This window comes from Sebastes umbrosus, chromosome 18 (genome assembly GCF_015220745.1).
Source record: "Sebastes umbrosus isolate fSebUmb1 chromosome 18, fSebUmb1.pri, whole genome shotgun sequence".
Classification (NCBI taxonomy): Eukaryota; Metazoa; Chordata; class Actinopteri; order Perciformes; family Sebastidae; genus Sebastes; species Sebastes umbrosus.
In genome coordinates, this window is record NC_051286.1 from 5,135,395 (window position 1) to 5,161,574 (window position 26,180).

Here is a 26,180-nt window from a genome sequence, read left to right on the forward strand (position 1 = left end):
CTGGAAGGGCACCCTAGAGGGTACTATATCATGTTTTCTCTACTGGAAGGGCACCCTAGAGGGTACTATATCATGTTTTCTCTTCTGGAAGGGTACCCTAGAGGGTACTATATCATGTTTTCTCTACTGGAAGGGCATCCTAAAAGGTACTATATCATGTTTTCTCTACTGGAAGGGCACCCTAGAGGGCACTTCATCATGTTTTCTCCACTGGAAGGGCATCGTAGAGGGCACTTTATCATGTTTTCGCTACTGGAAGGGCACCCTAGAAGGCACTTTATCATGTTTTCTCTACTTGAAGGGCACCCTAGAAGGCACTTTATCATGTTTTCTCTAGTTGAAGGGCACCCTAGAGGGCACTTTATCATGTTTTCTCTACTGAAAGGGCACCCTAGAGGGCACTTCATCATGTTTTCTCCACTGGAAGGGCACCCTAGGGAAATGTATCATGTTTTATCTACCATAGGGGCATCCAAGAGGGCACATTTGCTGCGGTTTGTTCTGACATGGGGGCACCATGTATCATCAAAAAAAGACAAAATCACTAGACATCTATCAGCAAATCCATTCATCTGTCCATTCGTGCTTCATTATTATTGCTATCTACTCCCAACAAAAGGTTTGTCGGGCCAAAGTGGAAGAAAACCCCTTCCCTTCCATCCCAACTGCTTCAGAATATGAAACACTTCAAAGGATTTAAGGGGCTAATTGATATTTGTTTTGTGTCCATTTGTAGCCATGTCAAAGACCAGCTAACACCTTCATTACCATGTAAATCACGCCACGTTTTTAATTTCAGTAATAGCAGCACAGAGCTGCTGGTTCATTAACGGTGACCTTGTGGCCGCGGTCCATGATTGATAAAGTCTGGGCTGGCTCTTGGGCAGTGAATAATAACACAACGCTCACACAAACACATTCATGCAGGGACACACGTGTGCATGCGTGTGCAGACATATTTTGAAAAGCTTTGTTTGAATTCACAGGTGAATAATAGATCCCGACACGCACACGCAGAAGCGTTTTTCATGCACCCACACGGATTACCGTTGAATAATACATCAAAAACGTGGTTTACGGACATAAAGGAGCACAGAGCAATTTCACAACCTCAATGCCTGGTTACTTGCTAATATATACATAAATTAAGTTCTTTAGCCTACAGCCTTATTGTTGTGTACACTCCCTCCACACACTGAACACAAAACAAACCCCAGAGCACAGGACACTGGTATAAACACACAGTTTACAATAAAGTTCAATCACATTCTCATACAGGCTCTAAACCGTCACATTCACGCCACTGAAAGTCACCAACTGGTTGATGCAGAGATGAATTTATCTGACAGTTTTCACGCAAGAGTGTGTTTTCTATGTATTTGTTTTTATATGCAGTGGCGTCAAGGTCAATCAAAAGATGCATTCCACACCATAATGACAGAGATTCCTCTGTAATTTGTTGAGAGGCTGTATACAAACACCATTTCTAAAAGGTGTTTTTTCTTTTCATGCTTACTCTGGAGGAAATCTGCATACAGACATTTTTGAAAGTGAAGTGACCTCAGCCCTTACATTGATGCACATGTGTCTACACAAGCTAAAGGGATGAATAGCTCTTCAGTAATTAAATGAAGGCAGTGGGTGGTGAGGTATTTCTAGAAGTAGAAGAGTACTTTGACAAACAGGTGAACTCCACATTTCCTGAGAAGCATCTAACAAAACCAAGAACCTTTTTACTTTCCTTCCTTTGAAGGGTGTCTTTCTTATTGCAGCACTTACAGTACTACAGTACATAACAGCTATATCATGTTGTTTTGCAGGCTGCTCTCATACACCATTCTTAGCTATACCTATGAAATGTAATGCACTGTAATCCCTATATATTCCACAAAATCAATTATGGTATCTAGTGGTGAGGTGAGGAGGTATTGGAGAGCTTCGGTGGCCGACGCAAAAATGTGACTGGGCCTCTCTAGAGCCAGTTGGAGCAGAATCAGTGCGTAGAGTGTGTGTGTGTACGTGGGAAGTGAGTGGTGAAGCAAGAGAGAGAGACCAGCGGCGATGGCTGCGAGTAACGTTATCAGAGTTTGGTTTGTTTGTTCTGGGCAACTATAGAAACATGGCGGTGCAACATGGCGGACCCCGTGGAGAGGACCCGCTCCCTATGTAGATATAAACGACTCATTCTAAAGTAACGTAAAAACACAACTATTCTCCTTATCAGGTGATTATGCACTAAAGAAAACATACTTATTAATATCATATTCAATTTCTGCCAATAGATCCCCCTAAATGTTACACACTGGTCCTTTAATCGTTAACCAGGAAGTATAAAGAGCGCCAAACGCCGCATAGGGAGGAAGTCGGGGTGGATAGGTGAGTCAAAAAAACACCAGGCTCTCACCCAGGAGACCGATGTTAGTATCCCGTGTGAGTCACATAACTTCTGTGCTTAAGTAACGTCACTTCCACGATCTTTTCCTAAACCTATCTAAGTAGTTTTGTTGCCTAAACCTAACCACCAAGTTGTTTCCTGTGAAGACGGAAGTTTATTTTGAAAAGACTGTATGCATGTAACGAGCGTAAATTGACACGTGTTGCTGGACATTCGTAGGAAAGCGCACGAAAAACGAGGAATAACTTTGTTTCATATGAACCGTTGTCTGAGGATAAGTTGTGTTGTGGTTAGTCCTTGCCGTAATCACTTGTGGTAGCCTTCTGTGCACAGTTTTACTGTCTGGATTTGTAGCCTGCAATCAGACTAAATTACCATTTTGTCTCACCTCATTCATTCATCCTGACAAGCTGTTAAAGTTGGCCTATTTCTGCTTGACAAGATTAGCGCTAGATAGAGATGGATGGATGAAGAGGAGAAGTGCATCAAAGAGAGAGGAAAAGAGGAAATGTGAGCGGCATCCAGGAGGATTTATATGTGACTGCTAACCTGAAAGGTTGGCATTTTGGACACACCTGATGAGAGCAACATGTCTGTTTTGGTTTTGTGTGCTGGGATATATGGACGCAGCTCGGGTGATGGATTTACTGAACCACGGTTAATGTAAGCTGACGGTGACCTTAACCAGGAAGCAAAGCTCTGGGCTATGAACTGGAACAGAGGGAAAGGGAGAGAGACAGCAGGTGATAATGGAAACAAAGAGAGAGAGAGAGAGGGAATAGGACAGGAAGGGGGGAGAGATACAGAGAAAGGAAAAGGAAGGGATGGATGAAGCAGAAGGAAGTAATAAGGGCAAGAGGGTAATAGACTGGCCAAAGTACACATTTGTACTGCTCTGTTTGCTCCTACTATAGACTGTATATAAGAAGTGGACGTAGTCACCATGATGTCACCCATTGGTTTGCGGACTGCCGTTTTGAAGCCTTGAGTTTGGCATTTTGGCCGTCGCCATCTTGGCTTTTTGGAACCAGAAGTGACACGCTGAATGAAACATGTTTAGGCGACCAAAAATGTTAAAATTAACTTTCATGAACTGAAAACACACTATGAAAAGGTTAAAGTTGTTAGATAAAAACACAGACAACTCCCAGACAGCACAACGCCGTGGTAGCGACCTGTCAATCACAAGGTAGCCACGCCCTAAAGCATCCCCTGCTTTATGGTCTATTTGACTCTAAATGGGACCATAATTTACTAAATGAACATCATGCTGTATTGAATTAGACTTGAAACTAGCAACTGAGACCATAAACTCATGTTTACAATGTTTACTGAGGTAATAAATCAAGTGAGAAGTAGGCTCATTTTCTCATAGAGAATCAGAGGAGTCGCCCCCTGCTGGCTGTTAGAGAGAGTGCAGGTTTAAGGCACTTCTGCATTGGCTTCACTTTTCAGACCCGGAGGTTGCCCACTTGCTACTACCTATGTGCTAAAGGTCAAGAACAATTTCATATCATGGGCGAGGTTAGCTGGTTGCCCCAAATCACAGTTCTAGATGAGTCATCAAAAAAGATTACGTTTTGCAGGAAGAGAATAGAGAAGGATTTTGATATAAAAAATCGACAATTTGGCCAAGAGATAACTGAACGATTAACAAGGGAACACAAGTACCACAGGACAGCCCGCACACGAGAAGGCGTATGAAAGCAAAGGCAATAGCATGCAATAGGAACACCCTTCTTGCTTTTGGTGTCTCATTTGTACGCCACATAGTCTGTACTGACTGCAATGCAAATGCATCCGCGTAAATAGGCTACGTTCAGAGCTAGTGACATAGAACAAACACAGGACTTTCAACCAGGAAACCGATGATGTTTTATAAGTTACGTTAGTGGCGTTTGTGACGTGTTTTCCGTACTTATGTTACGTTGTCTCCGTAAGTTTTTTACTTAGTTTAAATACTTTTAAAGCCCAACCATGATGTTTTCCTAAACCTAAGTGAATGGTTTTGTCGCCCCTGGCTGGTACTGCTCCTTCACACAGGCGTGTAATATTCACGCCTTGGCGGGGCAAAACGTGACGCTGACACACTATACTCTGGTGGACAAGCAGGTCTATTACACACTTCGGGTTGCCTAGGAGGTGTGTGTTTGGATTTCAGTAAGCAAAAATGTTGTTTACATTTCCAAAGCATGTGGTTAAGGTCAAATTTACGGAGATAAAGACGCTGTAATTTCTGTTTCACTGCCACTTTAATGCTTTCCCATTCAATAATAGTTCAGACGATAGCGTGCTTCCAACTTTGTGGCAACAGTCGGGGGAAGGCTTCTGTGTTTCGACATGTCAATATTACAAAGGCACAAAGCTCTTATATTGCATTTACTTGCTTTCGTTTAAAGCTAACTTTGATATTTACATTGGGAGCAATCTAAAGTTTACCGCTTCAAGTACATCCGACATGTGGAGCCAGAGATCAAACCACCAGCCCTTTAATTAAAGGGCCACCTGCTCTACCGCCTCCCTTTCACTGGCCAACACAAAGCCCTGATCTCAACCCCATCAGACACCTCTGGGATCAATTGGGACTGTCTGTGAGCCAGGTCTTATCACCCGACATCAGTGTTCAACACTCTTGTGGCTGAATGGGAGCAGATCTGTGCATCCAGGTGCCAAACTATTGTGGAAAACCTTCACACAAGGCTGTTCTGGAATGAGATGTTAAACAATCACATATGGGTGTCTGCATACCTTTGGCCAGTGTGTTTGAAAAGAGGTAGAAGAGTAGAAGGCGGGATAAAGATAGAGATGGATGGATGAGGAGGACAGATGTATCAAAGAGGAAATGTAAAAGGCATTGAGGATGATTTGTAAGAAGGGAAGAATGAGTAGCTGGGGAGGAAAAGGAGAGGCAGAGATGGATGAATGGGAGCAGGAAGGAGGTACAATAGGACAGGTGAGGGAGATGGATACAGAGATGGAGAGGGATGGAGTAAGTAGAGGGGACTGAAGGCGGTCGGTGTGTGTGGCCCTGGCTGCGTCACTGCAGGGTGTAGAGCCGGGCAGTCGGCCAGCCGTTTGTGTGTGGGGGGGGGGGGAACCAATCCAATCAGCTGTAATGGAGTCAAAGGTCACTGTTCACTCCTGCAAAATTGCTCTGGCCAACTGCCGGAGCAAGAGACACCGCGTTAAAAAAGCACACATACACACAAACACACACCGATCACTCACTCTCCCAGCAGCAGCTGTAGTATATCATGATAACAAGAAGGGGACGTGAGCGTGGGTGTGTGCTTCTGTCCTTGTATGTCCTCACCAAATATAAACAGAGCAGAAGAGATATGTTTTATGACTTTGGTCTTGTGCGCGTTCACTGGTGTCAAATGTACAACCAGATTTATTGATGACATTGGTAGTTAAGTATAGGGGGCTATTGAACTTTCCACTGCTGTAATAACTGTGAACCCATCAGGCGTAGTATTTACTAGGGTTGAGTGTTACGGTTTCTAGTCCCAACAGCGCCCAGCTGTTTTTTTTTAGCCTTTTTTTTTTTTTAAATGAAAGAGTATGACCCTTTTTAAAGATTTACGGTGGCAGTATACAGGTGGAAACCCCCTCCAACTATATCTTTCCGATTTCAGAATAGAGAGATTGACCAGGTTTGTGGTGGGGAGAGAAAAGCCAAGGTTTTTATTTCTCTTTCAAGCTCTATTGTTTTTTTCTTTACGCCCCTATTTATGTCACTTTTTGTGTGAACAAATGAGAGCAACATTATGAATATCTTCCAGGAGACACGATCTGAAAATGTGTGCTGTTATGTCCATATTTACATGATTATTGCTTCTCGCCTCTCTCTGTGACGGCCGGCTTTTCACCCTGCCAAAAGTGTGGCTGTTTGAAACGGCTATAAACACTCTACTGATGGCGGTTTGAAGACAGTTGGTGGCGTTTCGATGCCAAGAAATGCAGCAATGTACCAGCAAAAGGTGAGAAAGTAGTGAAAAGTGAAAAATACAAACACATTGGCTGTAAATGTTTGAAAGAGTATCCATTAAAGGTGCTAAATACGAGATTGAGAGCATTTCTATTGCCTCCCCACAGCTCTCAACATCGCGATGGCAGAGCCAGCGGCTCGTAGTTAACGGTGCTAACAGCGCTAACAGTGTAAACAACAGCAACAATGCTGACAGAGCCAACAGTGTTAACCTGGGGGGGAACCAGAGGGTGGGTGCTACCTTCCGCAACGCAAATGCTCTGGATATCATATAGAGCACATTTAAACACATCTGTTAGATGAAAGATTAACACAGTGCAACACTGTAGATAAACATAAAACTCCACAGGGTAGCTTTAACTCTTCTATCAGATACATTTCCAGGTTTAAATGCCACAGAAATTAAAAGTTTTATAGTTGGTCCTCCTATTTATTTATATATTTTGAATTATAAATTTGAAGATCATTATTTGTGGGTTTGTGTATTTATTTTGCCAGAGGACATCTACTGCTCCCAATTTGTGCAACCTTGGATTGCAGTGCATCGGGGGGATACATTCTATGCTGTAATCAAACATTTTATATTGTTGCTGGAAGGGAGGGGGGAATGAGGGAACGAGGGAGTATATTACTGCTCTTGCTTCATATAACCTGAAATTGAATTTCTCTTTGTTTGGCAACCCACTCTCATCCAGTTTATGGGGATTCCCTCCATGATTCGAGAGAAAACAACGACCAGGAGAAAACATTTATACCCCCAACGTATGGCTATGCTTTGCTATAAGAATGCCACTTCTTCATGCTTAGAAGATGCACGTGGCATTACATACTGAGACCTCTGCTCTCTTACGTGTAGGTTTTATATAATTGTGTTTTACTTAGTAAAGGTGTTTTGCGCAGAGACAATTGTCACCAAAGACTGTATATAAGAAGTGGACGTACTCACCGTGACGTCACCCATTGGTTTGTAGACTGCTGTTTTGAAGCCTCAAGTTCGGCATTTTGTCCGCCGCCATCTTGGTTCTTTGCAACCAGCCTTCGTCGTGTCTAGAAGGTAACCTGCAAATTGCGAAATTTGATCTGAGATCTGCAAAAACTTGCAAAAACTCCTAACCTTAACTCTTCGAGATCAATACCTAACCTTAACCATCTCCTAAGAGTTTCCTCAACTTGGAGGTTTCCTTCTAGACACTACCACCAGATGTGACACGAGAGGGTGGAGCTAAGTACAACCGAACGCTGAATAAGACATTTGTAGTCTACCAAAAAGGTTATAATTAACTTTCATGAACTGAAAACACACTGTGAAAGAGTTAAAGTTGTAAGATGAAAACAAGGACAACTCCCAGACCGGACAACGCCATGGTAGCGACCTGTCAATCACAAGGTAGCCATGCCCTAAAGCATCCCCTGCTCTAAATGGGACCATAATTTACTAAATGAACATCATGCTGTATTGAAGAAGACTTGAAACTAGTGATTGAGACCATAAACTCATGTTTACAATGTTTACTGAGGTAATAAATCAAGTGAGAAGTAGGCTCATTTTCTCATAGAATTCTATACAATCAGACTTCTTTTTGCAACCAGAGGAGTCGCCCCCTGCTGGCTGTTAGAGAGAATGCAAGTTTAATATACTTCAGCATTGGCTCCACTTGTCTGACCCGGAGGTTGCCCACTGATTGTAACATTTGAATTTTTTTTTATTTAATTAAATGTTGTACTCTTTATCTTCAGAATACATTAAAATCCAATATTCTAGTTGTACTTACATTTAGGTCTACGGTTAAACTAATTGGCTATTGCAGTGCAAATGTGTCTTTGTAATTTGGGTAAATTGGACAGCCTCTGACCCGCTGTGTGTGCAGGGCAGAGGGCAACAAGAAAAGCCTTTTTAGAATTATACATGTGTTATAATCATTATCCTTTCCCTCAAGCCAAACTGCACTGTAAAAATAACCCATGTCAATAGTCCCCAGCCGGGCTACACTATCTGAGTAATGATCACTGAGCTGCAGCGCACCAGAGAAATCACAGTGTTCAAACGTAGAAGCCAGAGGCGTCGTGCAGCGGGGTGGCTGCGCTCGTGCTGCTCTCATCCTCTTTGCCTCTCAGGGTCCAAGACGTGAGAGATCGCCAAGTAATTAGATACTACACACTGGCATGATGCGCGTCGACTATGATTATGATCTGGACACCCTTTGACAGCCTGATTAATGCCTGGGCACACCACTCCCTTTTTGTTCTGCTATGTATCTGTGACTTTGTTGACTTGCCTCATTCTCGATCGCATCGTTGGTTAATCTCGGAGTGCATTTCAGGCATGAAATATGGCTGCTTTATTGTTTTCAATTAAAAATACATTTTGCCCAATTTCCCCTCATTACCACATGCGGTGAGGAAAAGGAGGCGTCTTCTAAAGAGCAGCTAGGACCTTTCTGCTCAAGGGTGTCAATTTGTGGTGATTTAAAACTACTTTTGGATTAATGGGGAGAAAACAACATTAGAGACTTTTTATGAGGTGCTTAAGGGACAAATGGTCTGTTATTTCCACAATGTCCTATCATTTAGTGGGGAGCTAATCCTTGAAGTACCTCAGCAGGGGAGCTAATATGAGACCCCACAACAAAGACCCTCCGCTGGATGCTGCGGGAGAGCTTCAATGTCACCTCGTGAATTAAAATTTTGGAAATTAAAATCCAATAGGCAGCGTAATTGATCCTCCTTCACTGACCTGAAAAAAAACTTCTGCGCTGCTCACAGCATAAGTGAAAGAGACAGCCAGATGCTCGGTGAGAAGTAGCCAGGATGAAAATCAATAGGTCTCAGCATCTATTACAGAAAAGGAGATGGATGGAGGCGAGAGAAAAGACAGGTGAGAGGGACACAGACAGCTAAACAAGGCAGCGATAGCTCGGGCAATGAGGCTGACAAGAACGCAGGAAGGAAGCAGGGAGGTGGGCCACATAATGAACACATGTACTGTGTGATGTGCAAGGATGGAGCCACCGGATAATGAGCTATTTACCTCGACAGTTCCAAGTATAGTTTTAGTAAGTAAGTCAGTAAACTTTAATTATATAGCACTTTTCAACAGCTTTTCTGATTTAACTTTGACCAACAGGTGAAGTCATTCAATCGTTCTGCAACTTCCTAATATCTCAAAAATGTAATCTTTTTAAACTCTTAAGAATCTATAAACTGTCATCCATGCTTTCATTATATCCCGTTTAGACTACTGTAACTCACTATATTCTTGTCTCACCCAACACAACCTCTCCAAACTTGTTTTTGAAATTGCTATATCAATAAAGTTATTATTAGTACAATTATTATAAACATGCTTCACAGATAAAACTAAAAATGCATAATAATACACAGCATGAAACCACATATACAATTTATAAAAAGGAAACAGACACTTAACAATAAAAGAAATATAACAAACAAAACAGTATTAAAAGACAAATAAAAACCAAAAGGAATCGCAACCAACAAACTTATAACTAGAATTACTGAAATTACTTAAATTTGAAGAAATTCTCCCAAGGTGTTCCTGAGATATCACAAGAATTGGACAAACGTGAGGTCACAGTGACCTTGACCTTTGACCATCAAAACCTAATCAATTTATCCTTGCGTCCTTGATGTTTGTGCCAAATTTGAAGAAATTCCCCTCGAGGCGTTCCTGTGACTTTGCTTTCATGAGAATGGGACAGACGTCAGATCACAGTGACGTTTGACCACCAATCGAGTCCAAGTGGACGTTTGTGCCAAATTCGAAGAAAGTCCCTCAAGGCGTTCCTGACATATCTCGAGAAAGGGTCTTACAGGCAACCCGAAAACACAATGCCTCTGGCCACGGCTATCGCTGGTGTGGAGGAATTAAAATGCCGTCCTATATAAATGGGTTTTCAAAAGTTTTGTAAAATGTGGTATGGACTCAGCTGACCTGACAGCGAGGGGGAGGCAATTCCATACAGCGTTGGAGCAAAAACGATAAAAACACGGCCCCCCTTTGTTTTGAGCCTGGACCGTGGGATATCAATTGGTCAGAAGATGTGAGTAATCTTGGTGCAGACGAGTATTGGGTTATAAGTTCAGAAATAGAAGTTAGTTCTAGTTGTGAGACCTTGAGCAGGGGTGAAGCTCATCAGGGAATATTATTGATTTCTTACAGGCTCTCTTACATCTTCACAAAGTACAGTAGTAACAACTCAGAGCTGAGATTGTGATTAGAATCATTTTCAAGTAGCGAGAGTGTGAATGTGAGGATTTTTGCCACTTGAAGCAGACGCTGCAATTAACAGATTTGGTTAGTGTGAATTTATGGACTGTTTGTGATTTCCCTGGAGAGGTAGCCAGGCTGAAAATGGGGCTTAAAGAAAGGTGAAGAAAACACTAAACTATAATTGTTATGGGTTTTTTTCCACCGGAAAACTGGCTCTTGTCTATCTACCACTAATGAGGGTTGTAAAAGTAGAGATAATGTGAGTTTTAGCCCAAAATGAGCTGCAACAATTTCTCACTAATTACACAACATTAATGTACTTGACTTACCACCTGTCTTAATACAAAATAGCCACATCTGGGACATAAAATCATGAAACTTTTTAACCCCCTGACCCTCTATTTTTATTGTCCCCTGGAGTAAAAGTTGGAAAAAAAACATATTATTCTGCTGTGAGAGCAGCATATTCTGTATCGGCTTGTTCCAACTCCTTATTGAAGCTTACACTGAGTGAAATATCCAAATACACGACTTTCCTCAATTTTTATTTCATATACTGAATAAGAAATACCCCATAAAAAACATTATCAACAGTAAACATTGATATGTACTAGTTAACTTTTTAGTTAGTCCCCACGGAGGATGAATTGTTCACTAAAATGCTGCAGACTTATTGTTACCCTGAGCTCCTAGTGTCACTCTGGTTGCAAAAAGAAGTCTGATTGTATAGAAGTCTATGAGAAAATGAGCCTACTTCTCACTTGATTTATTACCTCAGTAAACATTGTAAACATGAGTTTATGGTCTCAATCGCTAGTTAAAAAAAAAATACGTTAATCAAAGAAGTTACCTCAGGGGGCGTGTCGTGTCGCCTGTGAGACTGCAGATAGATCCTTCTCGTTGTGTTGGCTGACTGGCTGCCCAGGTCGCAAGAGGAGAGGGAGAGACCCCATGCTGTTGGCAGAAGAGCCGTGCACTGTGATTACTCTGAGCAGCAGTGGGAATGAATTACAATATAATATATTTTTTGCTTTTTCCCTTATGGTCTGAATAAGTTGCTAAATTTGTCGCTAGGCGCTTTTTAGCAATAAAGCCACTGAGAGGGTCTGAAAAGTTACTAGTCATCAACATCAACCCAATATCACACCAAAGCGTGTAATAGACTTGCCCGTCCAGCAGATGATAGCATGTCAGTGTCACATTTTGAATATTATATGCTTTATGAAAGTGCAGTTTCAGCAGGGGGCAAAAAAAACACTTAGTTAGGTTTAAGAAAAACGTCATGGTTGGGCTTAAAATAATTACGTAAACTAAGAAAATACGTTCGGAAACAGCGTAACATAAAGATGGAAAACACAAACGTCACTAAAAAACACGTCCCAAACATCACTAGCTTACAAAACAAGACATCGGTCTGGAACACCGAATCTGTGGATGTGTATTGATGTAGCCGAAGCTTCGACTCGTATCAGTACTTCTTTACACCCCTATATATATAGCATCATTGGAGACTTGAAACTCCACTAGAAATTTACAGTAAAAGTTCTGTGAGTTTCAACAATGTTTGGGCCCATAGCATGACTTTGTAATGACTGACGTGTCAGTGGGGGTTGAGTATGTGAATATTATGAAGCATTTATTCAGTCTGAGATATCCCTGCAGGTGTAACGGGAGTCTAAGATGGTGCTGGTGGTTTTTGTATCTTGGAGCATCTTTATTACATTCATGTATTCTTCATAAGCCATACGGTCTACATACTGCATCAGCAAGACAGCCTGTTCTTTGTGTGAGCTCAGAAAGACTTGTGAGCGATTTGAGAGAGCAAACTCCCCGGAGATGTAGCTGAGCCGTACAGGTGATCCGCAAAAAGGTCAGAGGTGCGGCAACAAAGGTCAGCTCCCTCAGAAGCTCTGTCTGCTCAGCTGCTCTCTACAACAGATCAGTGACAGCCTGTCCGCAGCTACTGGAGCCTCACAGGTCAGACTGAGGCTGCTGCCTGCATTTGTGCATGGGCATACATGTATGTGTGTATTTTATCTCCTGCCTGCTTGTGTCCGGGCATGTGTGTGCGTTCAGCCGTCTGTGAATGTTTAAACATGTGCCTCTGGGGGCATGTATATGTGCACTAAGTCTCTGCCTTTTGCTGCTACCAGCTTCCTCATCAGCATTCAGTCCTCCTCCCTCCTGCCACCTCCGCTGGTGACCACCGGTGTGTGTTGCTGACATTTTCTGGCAGCCCGAGGACAAAAACCACACATCTCCCTGCTCTGTCACCCCACCGCTAGGGAAAAAGGTGAGTAGCTGCTGTTATTATTATTTTTTTTTCTTCCCTTTTTCACTCTTGCACAAACACAATGTCTCCTCGTTTAACCAAAAAACCCTGCTGAGGCGTCCTATTGGGAGGGGACAACAGTAACACTCAAAAATTGCCTCTGCGGCCAATTTAGGTATGCTTGAGACAATCAGCCAGCCATGATATCAACAAAATCTGACGGGAATGTTTCCATGGCAATGAAAACATGGTGCGATGATATTTAAATCAAGGCCACTCTTTATTAGCCTCCCTTTATGTTTTAATTCCAGGAGACAATAGATGAATTGAAAAGAGTCTGCAGGCCTTCAGTCTCCACAGGGTTTCTCACCACTGCAGCGGATCTGACAGCACTTTGTAATAAAGGAGACACATTGTGCTCATTTTCAGGTTCATACTTGTATTTTGGGTTTCTACTAGAACATGTTTAAATGCTTTAATGGGAAAATTCGCCACCTTTTTATGTGGACGTCCATTCCAGCTGATTAGACTGTTGTCAGGCTATCAAATAGGCATTATCAGTCGCTATAAGCCCCATAGATGTGGGTCAGTAGGGGCCTACTACACCCACTAGTAGGTTTTATCATCTATTCACATGGTAGATCACCGAAAGAAGGTATGAAAGAACACAACAGTGGCCTCTAGTGACTGTACTGTAGTTATTATGACTGGAGCACCCAGGAGACCGGAGTAAGCATCCTGTGTGAAACCGACAATGTGTAGTTGTCTTTGTGTTCGTAGTTATTTTAACCCAAAACACTTTTGTTTTTCCTTAAACTTAACTAATTGGGTTTTGTTGCCTAAACCTAAAGAAGTTAAGTTGTAGTTTTGTTGCCTAAACTTAAAGAAGCCTTTTTGTTTGTGTTCAAAACATCACGTTTCATTCAGTTTTACAACATGTTAGAACGTGTTGCTTTTAAGTTTCACTTTCACTTTTACAACGTAGTAGGCCCCTAATGACACACATTTATGGTGCTTATAGTGACTGATAAAGCCTATTTAATGGCGGCTCTACACGCCATTTTTCACCCCGCTGTATTTCTCTTCAGTCTGGCAGTCCGTAGAGCTCGTTGGCGGCTCTCACTCCTTTGGAGGTAGACCATTAAATTAGCAAGATACAATGACAAAAATCGGCCCGGAATTGCCTTGGTTTTGGTTCTCTTTTCCTCAGTATACCTTCGGGATCCTCAAGAAGGTCTCCAGCACACAAAACTTTCATGCATAGTAACGCATACCCAGCTCGCTCTCTCTGGGTTGTCGTCGCCGACAGCATCCAGCAAAAACTGCCCACACTGACATTCATTACAGTAGAATGATTCTGTTTCTGTGGCATTGGAGGGCAATTTGAGCAAAGGTTCCATCAGCCGGTGTTTGCTCTCGGCAGCTCAGGTTCTGGAGGGTCCCCGCCGGCACATATCCCTCCCAGCAGCAGCAGCAGCAGCCTTGAGCAGCCTCTCTCCGGCCTCTCTCTGGTTGAATATCAGAGTCAGCCAAAACACTGTACAATGTACACTGCAAGAAATCCTCGTCCATAACATCCTCTGCACTCTTATTTTGGGATGTCATTTTCACTGTGGGAAACGTAACACAAGCGAAGAGAAGTTTTTGAGCGACAAGTTCCTTCGTATACCAAGTACGTCACTGTCACGTCACCGGAAGAAGGAAGAACAGCAGATTTTGCAGCTGCGCCCCAGAGACACAGAGAACATCGATCTTTTTTAATGCCATAATCGATATATTTGCTTCATTTGAGTCTATGCGGAGGTAGAAGGAAGTTACCGCTTTTATCTGTTCCGTATCCGTCAACCAAAACAAACCACAGCTGGCCGCAACGAGGAAGTACAAAACGGCGGACGGTCCACGTGGATACGACCTGCACCCTCACATTTTAAATCCATCGTGGATATATATATACTGTATATATGACATAAACTATTCTAATGAGCCTATATGTGACAGAGGAAGGGGAGCCAAATCTGAATGGCTTGTTGAATCCCATGTTTTCTGATCCAGGCAGCCCACAAAACAACTGACTGGGTTGTCTTACTTCACAGCTTGTGGGTTGGTAGACACTCCAGACACCCAGATGTATGTACACAAGCACTGAAGAAGTGAGTTTTTCATGATATGTCTCCTTTAAGTCTAGCGGTAATTTATCAGCAGCATAAAGCTCATCAGGAGATCCACTCATTACTTTCCTCTCGACTATTTCATTTCCGATTTGAACCTCATTTGTCTCTTAAATTCCGGATGCTCCCTTGGGGTTTGTCTCTTAAAACAGGAAAGCGGACTGATTGCTTTTTAAACAAGATGATATAGAGAGAGTGGGGTATTTAACCAGTCCATTTGTCATGACGCAACATTCTCTCCACCTCAAATATTGAAAGACTGCTTCCTTGTGTTTTTTAACCAGCCAGACAGTGACGGCAATAGGATTCAGCTCTAATACTCCCAACCCCAGGAAGTTAATACACCACAGAGCCAAACATGGAAGCTATTTTTCTCTCTGCACGTCTCCTCATTTCCTTTTCTTCTCATCTCGACTTGCTCCCTTCTCTTTCTTCTCTCTCTCTCCCCCTTTTTTCTACTTCTCTCAAGTTGTTCCCACTAAATCTACGATACAGCCACTGAAATCATCTTCTTTCATTTCTATTTCTGGGCGCTTCCCTCTTTTCACTGAAGGTGTACGCGGGGAGCGATGAATGGGAAGGTTATCGGGAGCGAGCTGAAATGGAACCGTCTCTTCAGATTAAGATGCGTGCTGCCGCGGAACGTGCGGTGAATGAGAAAATATCTTAAGGCTGAGTCGGCCGAGGGGGGCCAAGTGGTGTGTACGTGAGGTGGATTGAGGGCAACGCTGTGAAACATCAACAGTGATTCGGCTGTAATTCGTGCTACTTTATCCATTTTGAAACCCTGAAACCCCTTTGTTTACTCTGACTTTCAGAGCTCTGTTGAATCAACCGTAAAAATGTCAAGAACTAGAATTGAAAAGCAGCGTTTCACGCTCTTCAAAACACATCAAGGTGGGCTATTTGGTGGTGAGTGTAGCATTACCGGGACGGGACCACGGGGTGGGATTTCACAAAAGAGCAAGCAAACAAGACACTTGAAGATTAAGAGTGAGATGGGAAAGTTTTGCTCTCGAATTTAAATTCATCTGCTTGCTCACAGCTTGGATGCAACTTTGTGAATAGCTCCTTTAATGATTCCAGATGATTTTGATGAATACTGGGACAAGTACAGCTGTTCTGAGCTGTGCATCCTGCTCCTGACCAATCACAGTGATAAATACTTGCTTTACTCATGGGCGTACACGTTAACAGACCTCCCAGCCCTCAAAACTATTGACACAGACCATATGCTCGATCAGGTAGCTTCCCCGATGCTTCCTCATGGGAAAACCACACGGGTCCAATGAAAAGCCTAATTCAAACCACCACCTGGTTAACGAGCAAATACTAGAGGAATGATTCATGGCAGCTGGAAAGAGCCGATCACTCTTTGACTTTCTGTGGCACTGCGGGGCTCAGGGGCTGACTGACTGATGGATACGGTGGCACCGCATGAGAAAATAACAACAAAATTCTACACCTCTGCAATAAATTGTTTGCTAATGGATATATAGACAACGTGCCACAGGAATTTATGACATTTGGGCCCCTCATTTGTTGGAGCGGGGTGATATTGCAGATGACATTAAATGCGTCCGGCTGCAGCTGCAGCTCACATTAATCATACTCTTGGAGTCGGGACCTGTCAGACCAGATTAGGGAGGGGAGCAGAGCTAGCTTCATTACGCCTCTCCCTCAGTCCGGGGTCAAGCAAGATCACGCAAAGCTAAAATTGGGAGTGGCGTTAGTGTGTTTGAGCCATAGACTGTATTTATAGATGGACATCGTGTCTCCAATTCCTCCCAAAAGTGAAGCCAAAATATCCCGGATATGGGAGCTACAATCTTGGGATTTTGACGTCATTTGGAGCCAGAGTCTGCGCAGTAGTGATTGGGGGGCTGGAGCTGCGCTATCGAGGTCCCACCCACACACCCGCCTGAGCAAATCACGAGCTGAGCAAGCTTGCTAGTGTTAGCCACCTAGCTGCTACGTTTGCACCACGGTAGCTGTTTGGCTAGAAAGACACAACCATAATATATCTATAACTAATAAGAAAGCCCCGAGTGCACGAGTTGTGATGTGTTTGTTGACGTTGTCAGAAATAGAGGAGGCCATGGAAGCTCATTTTTTGGTGCATAATAAGTTCATATATAGTTGTTATAGTAGTCATACTGTATATTGTTTTTCTTTGTAATTTTATAATATGCGTGAGGAAAAATTCGAACTCGTGACGGTTATGGAAAGCTGAGGTTACATCTCCTCTCTCGTACATTCCCCGAGCCTCCGGCTCCGCGACTACTTCACTCAGAGCAGCTGTCAATCATGCTGTCTCACCTCCTTTTTATAGCATCAAACTTGTCAGAAAAATTAACCCTTGAACATACATCAGCATGATAAGAACTACCTAAAATGTCAAAAAACACCTTTAGGGAAAAATTTTTGACTTGTACTTTGACTTTTTAGTTTGGCCCATGTCCCATCTGCTAACATGGAGGAGGCGGGCTTTATGAGCTACACTGCAGCCAGCCAGCAGGGGGCGATCCAGATGTTTTGGCTTCACTTTTGGGGAGCTGTCATGTCGTCCATCTTTATATATACTCTATGGTTTGGGCACAGACTTCATGAAGCGCTAAGATCCCATCCCATAGCAGAACAAGAACGCCTGCACTTCAACGGTTGTACGTTTATGTGTCTTTTGGTAATAAACCGTGAGATAGGTGTTGGGTTGTTATGACACGAGCGGCTGGGCGGGTCAAGGCTGCGATTGGTCGCGCCCGGCGAGGCACTGTCAAGGCGATCGACTCCGGGAGCTGTTAGCCACAGCCCATCAGAGGGGTGACCTTACCATCGCTCTGTAAATTTCACAGCTGTTTTTCGGGTGTCATAAAGATTATACTTAAACAGCAGATAGCAGCTGATAAACCGTGATGCCTCATAAACTTCTAAGCATCTGATAAAAACCTCTTGCTGCAAGCAGGACACCATTCGATACCAAAAAAAAAACCTTATCCCTTATCACCAGGCTGTACTTTTTTTAAAATAGAGTTGAACTTCAGCGTGATTGACTGCAGTGGAAATAGGGTGTTGCAGCTTGCGGCTGTATTCCACCCTGATACTAGGAGTACGGCCTCAGCCACAAAATGTTGCCTCAAATTCAGAGATAAGAATTTCTATTGCAGTTATGACAGATATGGTGCTGTAGACGGCGTTAAACTGAACAGGCTGTTCTGAGGAAGACATGCATAGAAGAAATTATAGAAAGAGAATTAGGAAACAGAACAAGTGTGGGAGAAGACAAAAGAGCAAAATTTAAATGCAAAGTGTCAAGAGTAGACTATCATTCCAAAGCTCAAAGCTTCATCCTCACTCACTTGAAGTCTCATGCATATCAATGCATGTTGTTTAAATTCCCTCTTACAATCAATGAGCCATTCATGTCCTCAAACATAAAAAAAAATGACTGTTACAGCATCGGGATGCTCGGGCGCCCTCCTTCTGTGTCGCCGCGATGATTCAGCAGTGGGAGTTGACAGATTGGTGGAATAATGAACAGCGGCATGCTGGGTGAATGCGAGCGTTCGCACATGCCTTCGTTTGCTCTTCAAACTTCTGTATGCCAGCCACAGCGGTGGCAGTCCATCCTCCCCCCTCCTCTGCTCCTGCTGTTTCCTGGAGTGGTAGACGCTCATGCATATAGGAACTCTTTGAGCGAATGCGACAAAACAAACAGGTTTGAAAACTTCTTCTTCTCCTTCAGAGGCCCCAGGTGACTTTACTGCCTTTGTGTGATCTGGGAGCTTTTTTCTTTTTTTTTTTCTGTCACACTTTTCTTTACTTATTAATCCATCTCCGTCTCGCTGCGGCTTTGATGCTGCTGACGGCAGAGCTGTCCTGATTCTGTCACCAAAGAAGCTCTAAAGGTGGCGTACAGTCACTGTGATGGGGACTACAAGGGCATCGGTGAGCCCCAGTGGTTAGATGAGAGGATGTAAAACAGCCGAGAGGGCCACGGAAAGCATCTGAAGGCGTCCCTTCAGCAAAGACAAGGTACATTAACTGACAAATTGTCAGTTAATGTACAGTACGGCTCTTCTGGGCTATTTGGAGCAACGAGGAGATTTCTGAAATGTCACACACACACTTTCACACACCATGCCAGAGCAAGGTACATTAGTGCATTAGACATTCCTCCTCTGCACGAAACCCTCTGTAATCCCCCCTGTGGATAGAACAAGCGTTTGTGATTCCTTTAGAAGAAAGCACGATGGAGGGTTGGCAGGATGGAGAGCATGTAAGAAACGGTTGTAGCCAGAGAAAATGTGTTTCAGAAAAGGGACATAAATGCGCCCTCAGGGTGGATTAGCAAACAGCGATACTCACAGCCAGGAGGACGGCCTGTCAAAGCTCCCAGGAATGTGAAGAGTCCGTTGTTGACACAACACCTTCACGTCTGTTGAGTGCTATTTGACAGGCCGTCAAAATAATTGATGAGAATGAGTTGTAAATGATTAATAGAGATTATTTGATTTTTGTTTCGCTCACTGTTGACAGACAAGTATCCTCTGGCTGCAGCTATGTGTGCCGTTTGTCTTCCAAACAAACCGCGAGGCTATTTCAGAGATGGCGGCCATCCCAGTTGTAAATGACTTTGGAGTGGAGTCAAGGGTGAGTGTGTGCATCTGTGACTACATGTGTGGTTAAAGTAGACTGGGGACAATGTCTATGCATCGTTTCAGCTATCACATGGGGGGTTCAAATAATTTAAAACGTTTTGAAGTGACAAATGATGACATTGAGAGAAAGAACTTCAGTGCATTAATTTGCTCTGTAGACGAACGGCTGTTTGTCTCTATTTACCCCGAGTTTTGCGAAGGAATACAAACAAAGTGATTTGATGTGAGAAGTGAGACGTGCTGCATTTGATTTCCCATTTAGCGACGCCCCTCCGGTTCTGAGCTGCTCTCATCCTCACATAGATGTAGAGGTATGTGGTTTATAGGGCTCCCGTGGGGACTATCGGCGAATCATAGACTCAAAACACCTTAAACACAAGCTGTTCCAGCCAGTGACTTGATGAGTATCTCGACACTTTCTCAAGGCAGGAAATTACTTTTGCTAAATAATACGTTTATGGAAATGGCATTCAAGAAGGAGCTGGATGGATTGTCAAGTCATTTAATATTGATGCAGGGATGTAAATGTTATCCAGACAAGGAAATTGCCTCGACTAATTAGAGATCACGTATATAGCCTACCGAAGGGGGATGGCGCATGCAAAGTGGCAGTAATTCAGATCAGTGGAAGGTGCACCTTTGAGGATGTCAGGTGTAATTGTCTTGTACTGTCATAACAATGTGTCTGAACAAGAGTTCAATCACTTAACTGCTCTCTCTCGGTGTCAGCCTTATGTAACGGTAATGGATCACGAGTGCATACAAGCATACAAGATCACGAGTGCATACAAGCAACAAAGAACAGTCTTAAGAAACTTTATTGAAGACATTTTTATCTTGCTGGTGTTTTAAATTATGCAAGTTGTAAACCTAAAACGATGACGGTACTATTTTGGAGCTGAAAATTTGGCATTAAACGACAGGACACTGGCACTGGAATCAAAACTTGGAGGGAAAAAAGAAGCTTTGGCTTTAAGAAACTTGGATTGGCACAATTTGCACTGCTACTAAAAAAGGTTAAAAGGAAATATAAGTACTGGCATTAAAATATCACAGCTTAATATGAAGAATTAATGTAACACACTTATGTGTTGGCTATCAACTGGGAACAAGAAGCAGGATACGTTCTGGACAGGTCACCAGTCTAAGTGTATCAGCATTGAATATAGTAGGGAATGGAAAGTATTTAATCTTATATTTATTTCTCTCAATATTTGCACATTTTTTAATGTACTTATTTATTCTTGTATTTATTTCTATTTCTATTTCTACATTTTTTAATTTACTTAGTTATTCTTTTGTTTATTTCTCATTATATTTCCACATTGTTTTATTTACTTATTTATTCTTTATTTACTTCTCATTATATTTCTACATTTTTATTTACTTATTTATTCCTTATTTATTTCTCATTATATTTCCACATTTTGTGATTTACTTACATATTATTTTATTTATTCCTCAATATATTTCCACATTTGTAATTTGCACATTTATTCTTTATTTATTTCTCTTTATATTTCCAGATTGTTTAAGATATATTATTTATTTTTATTTATTTATCATTATATTTCCAAATTTTTTATTTACCTATTTATTCTTTTATTTATTTCCCTTTAAATTTCCACATTTTTTTTATTTACTAACATATTCTTTTATTTATTCCCCTTCATATTTCCACATTTATTTTCTGATTCTTTTACAGATTTATTCTTTATTAAGTCCCACTTATGACTCCATAGGGAAGCACCGAACAGAAGCAACAAATATCCACATGCACAATGCGAATGCCTTCACATAAGAGTGACAAACAAAACCAATCGCAAATTAGGCCGACGATAAAAGAAGTGTGGTTTCAGGCAAAACACTAAAAAGGGGGGTCTGATCAAAACGATAAACATGACAAAGAAAAATGAAAACAGCCTTAACAAAATATTAAATCCAAAACAAACAAAGAATAGAAAAGATATGAAACCAGCAAAACTCTTGATATGTAAAAACATGCAAATAATAATAATAATAATCTTCAGGGTTCTTTCCCCAAAGATGAGTATTTGTGCTCTGATGCTTAGAAAAGGCTGTTTTGTCACGTTTGATTGATTAAGATGATGTGCATGAACAAATGTGCAGACTAAATTTAAGGAAGACTTTTTCAGGACCTGCAGACTTCCTGTCCTCTCTAATAACACTGCAACTGACTGAAAAGAGTTAACAATCCAATTGGGTAACATCTAATAAGATAAAAAGTGGCTTGCTATTGACATCTGCTGCAGGCCATGTAGTGACAGTGGTTAATTTGTAGGCATTATTACAAAGGGGATGGTGGAGTTCGATCGGGGGACATTACATTCTAAAGGCAGCTCATCCATATTCTTAAGACTTAGGGCGCTTTCACAAGCCAAAGTCCGTTTGGCTAATCTGAATTAGAGTGGTTTGTTTTCTATTTAGTCTGGTTCGGTTTCACAGGGCACAGATTAAAGCGGACCAAATAAAAACAATAGTTTCCTGAGAGGCAAGTACGAAGGAGCGAATTTATCTTTTTTCGTTTTGAGAGCTGCCACTTCTATGTCGGGAACTTTGACTCGGCACTGATCTACTGTTCACACGAACCCCTTCTCTATTTTTGTGAACTTTATTTAGCATATTCTGTATGTTCTCTTTGGCCCAGATGTCAAGCAAACATTGGACTTCTGCAGAAGTCCAGGTAAGTTGTTTACCACTCGTGTTAACCTGTCGTTTAAAAATGTTATGTGAATATAAATCCAATTTTATTGTCACACATTGTACACAGCACACAGTGAAATTTAGCTACTGCATTTAACCCATCCTAGTATATTAGAGCAGTAGGCAGCTATTATACAGCTGCCAGAGGAGCAATTTTAGGGGGTCGGTGCCCTTCTCAAGGGCACCTCGGCAGTGCCCAGGAGGCGGACTGGCTCCTCTCCAGCTACCAGTGCACACTCCATAATTGGTCCGTAAGGGGACTTGAACCAACAACCTTCCGGTTCCCAAGCCAAGACCCCATGGACTGAGCTACTGCCACCCCTTAACTGTGTCCATCTCAAGGCAGTCTGCGTTTTGGTTCACTTCCTGCAACTGGGTCAGATTATGTTCTCACTGTACTCGAACCGCACTAGGGTTCGCTTTGAAACTGTCCACCTTCACAAGTGGGCTCGAACCAGTTGTTTTGGTCCGCACCAGAGTACGATTACTGCGTTCACAACTGCCCAAACGAACCACACCAGAGGTTGAACTGCACCAGAGTTCAACTAAAACGGACTAAACAGCACCAGGTGTTCTCAAAATCTCTTCAAGAGCATCATCAGGTAGAGTGAGAGAGATCAGGGACACGGCGTCGAGGATGTGAAGCACCCTCCTGACGACAATCCCTCCTCATAAGTCACAAACGTAAGTGGGAAAAATGTACTGACTGCTATCAAACTGGCGTGGGCGGAGGGACTATTAGGTATTAAAAGGAGAGAGAAGAAGAAAATTACTTCTTTTCTTCAGGAGTTGGAGCCAGCTGCGACAAGACGACAGCTCTGGAAGGTCCTGCAGATTCTGTCTTTCTTGGACCCGTTTTTTTCAACCTGAGAGACACCAGCTGTAATTTACCTGTAGCTGCTGAGGCCTCCCTGCCTGCCAACACCATCGTGGCCTTGTCTCCTGCTGCCACCATCAAAGACTTCGTGCCTGCTGTGAACATTTTTAGCTCCGTGCCAGTTCTTACTGATCCGGCGCCACATCCCCTTTGCCTGTCGACACTGCCCGGGGACCAATCATGCTTTCTAGCATTGTTGCCCATTGTATTCCTCCTCCATCACTACTGGCATGGGGCCTGTCTCTCACGTAGTGGCCTCTGTGACACCATCCATTCCTCTCTGCACTGCCCTTATGACCCCCCCCCCCCCCCCCCCCCCCCCCCCCCCCCCCCCCCCCCCCCTCACCACCAGTCCACTCTAGTTCAGCTGCAGATGTTCTTTGAGCCAGGTGAAACCAGGTGTCAGGCACCGTGGAGCCAACCGGCCTCTTAATTCCTCTGGAGAGAGGTGCCAAACGGGAACGAGATGAAGCAAATTATGAAGACGCCAGCAGCCTCATGCCAATTCTTAAATGGTTCCCGCTACAAAAGATGGAGACTGAAGCTTAAAATTTACCAGCTTCTTTATGGTTGTAAGTTTAAAGGACCAGTGTGCAACATTTAGGAGGATCTATTGGCAGAAATTGAATATAATATTCATAACTATGTTTTCTTTAGTGTATAACCACCTGAAAATAGCAATAGTTTTTTCGTTAGTTAGAATGAGCCGTTTATATCTACATACGGAGCGGGTCCTCTTCACAGAGCCTGCCGCCATATTTCAACAGTAGCCCAGAACAGACAAACCAAACACTGGCTCTAGAAAGGAACATTTGTGTTTTTGCGTCGGCCACCGTAGTATTCCTACACGCTTAGCACACGGGAGAAGATTCAGTGGGTTGGAATCAGCGGGCAACCTCCGGGTCTGAAAAGTGAAGCCAATGCTGAAGTGCCTTAAACCTGCATTCTCTCTAACAGCCAGCAGGGGGCGACTCCTCTGGTTGCAAAAAGAAGTCTGATTGTATAGAAGTCTATGAGGAAATGAGCCTACTTCTCACTTGATTTATTACCTCAGTAAACATTGTAAACATGAGTTTATGGTCTCAATCACTAGTTTCAAGTCTTCTTCAATACAGCATGATGTTCATTTAGTAAATTATGGTCCCATTTAGAGTCAAATAGACCATAAAGCAGGGGATGCTTTAGGGCGGGGCTACCTTGTGATTGACAGGTCGCTACCACGGAGTTGTTTGGTCTGGGAGTTGTCTGAGTTTTTGTCTAACAACTTTAACCCTTTCACACTGTGTTTTCACTTCATGAAAGTTAGTTAAAACCTTTTTGGTCGCTAAAAATGTCTAATTCAGTGTTCGGTTGTAGCTCCACCCTCTTGTGTCATTTCTGGTTGCAAAATAACAAGATTTATTTATTTATTTACTAGTGTTAAAATATGAAAAAGCCAACATTGATCGGCTACCAACAGATGTAGTTTTGTGTCTCTGTGGTTTTAATAACAGTTTTTTCTTCATGCTGCTCTTGACAAAGCTCTCCTTTAATGGCAAGAATTGTCAATTCAGTCATTTTATTATCATACTCGGGAATATTAAAGTAGTTTGTGTCAACGGTGGCCACACAGTCTGTGGTTTTATATTTGAAAGGCATTTAGTTCTGCAGTTCTTGTTGAAGTAACTTCAGCAGAAGTTCTAAATTTTATACACATATCATTTTTTTTTTTACCGCTGAAACAAGATTCATCCATTATCTTTTGAAACCACGCTACCGCAAAGGAATAAGAGAGTTTAGCAGGAAAATGTAAATCAGAGAACTGTGCATGAAACGCATCATCTTTGGCTGTGCTTTACCTTTTGTTTTTCTCTCTTGATGCTGTATTCATCTGTCAGCAGGCCTGTGAGCGTGAATACAAAGATTTGGATGAATGTTTCATTCTAGCACAGAAGAGAGAGACGGAGGTTTTGTTGGAATTCATTAGTGTCTGTTGTCCACTTTTTTTTTTATATATATACCAGTTAAATATCTATTTTAATAGTTAGTTTCTTCATGATTTGATGCCTTTTCACAGGCACATACTGTATGGAGGCAAACATATATATAATTTCTTTTTGAATGAAGCCATTATAGACATGAAGACATTCTTTTTTTTAATTAATGAAAATAATGCAGCAAAGTAATGACTGTTTATTAGCAGATTATACAGTCTATTGACAGCCAGGCCACTCTAATGCAGGAACAGGTTAATCTCCGTGTGCTGGGATTTGATAAACTGTGTACGTTGTGGACATATGATGGAGGGTGATCCTGCAGATAAGAATGAGTGTGTGTTACCTTTGAGATATAATGGGTGGAAAACGGTTATGGCTTGTTATCTAATAACATCTTCATTGGTTCTTGGCTTTGTGAACACTCATACTTTCGAACCTGGAGAGTAGTAAGCTCAGAGTATCGAGGGGCTCAGCGAGAAAGATAAGAGGTTAATGTAGACTTAATACATGTTTTTTACGAGCCTGGGTGCCAGCAAATATATGATAATGTGTCACCTGGTAATTGCTGTTTTACAGTGGTAGCTGATATTTGAACAGTGGTGGATGTGTCACTCCACTTTGTGCAGCACAGGGACAAATGGGTTTTACTTCTCTCTTGCCTCGAGTGTGTGCTCTGGTTACCGCCTGCCATGGCAACCTGTTCTCACTCCCAACTCATCAAATACCGCAGCTTGGTAAGTGCCCCCTCGGCATTGGATACCGACGCACGGAGACACCTTTTAGTGACTGTATGCGACGCACCAGGCTTTCAATTAACTCCAATGTAGACCCATATGTGGCGTTATTTGACAGTCAGAGCGAAGTGACGTAGTATTGTAAGTGTATGAG

The 26,180-nt window shown here is 42.5% G+C and overlaps 1 long non-coding RNA gene across 1 annotated transcript in view; it reads left to right on the top strand.

Moving 5' to 3' along the window:
* LOC119476670 overlaps positions 1–19,772 on the top strand; it is a 50,842-nt gene extending 31,070 nt beyond the window's left edge. The window contains exons 2-3 of the long non-coding RNA XR_005204064.1: positions 12,771–12,910; positions 19,594–19,772. This is a non-coding gene — a long non-coding RNA (uncharacterized LOC119476670). The remainder of the gene's footprint in view (positions 1–12,770; positions 12,911–19,593) is intronic.
* The last annotated feature ends 6,408 nt before the right edge of the window (positions 19,773–26,180 follow it).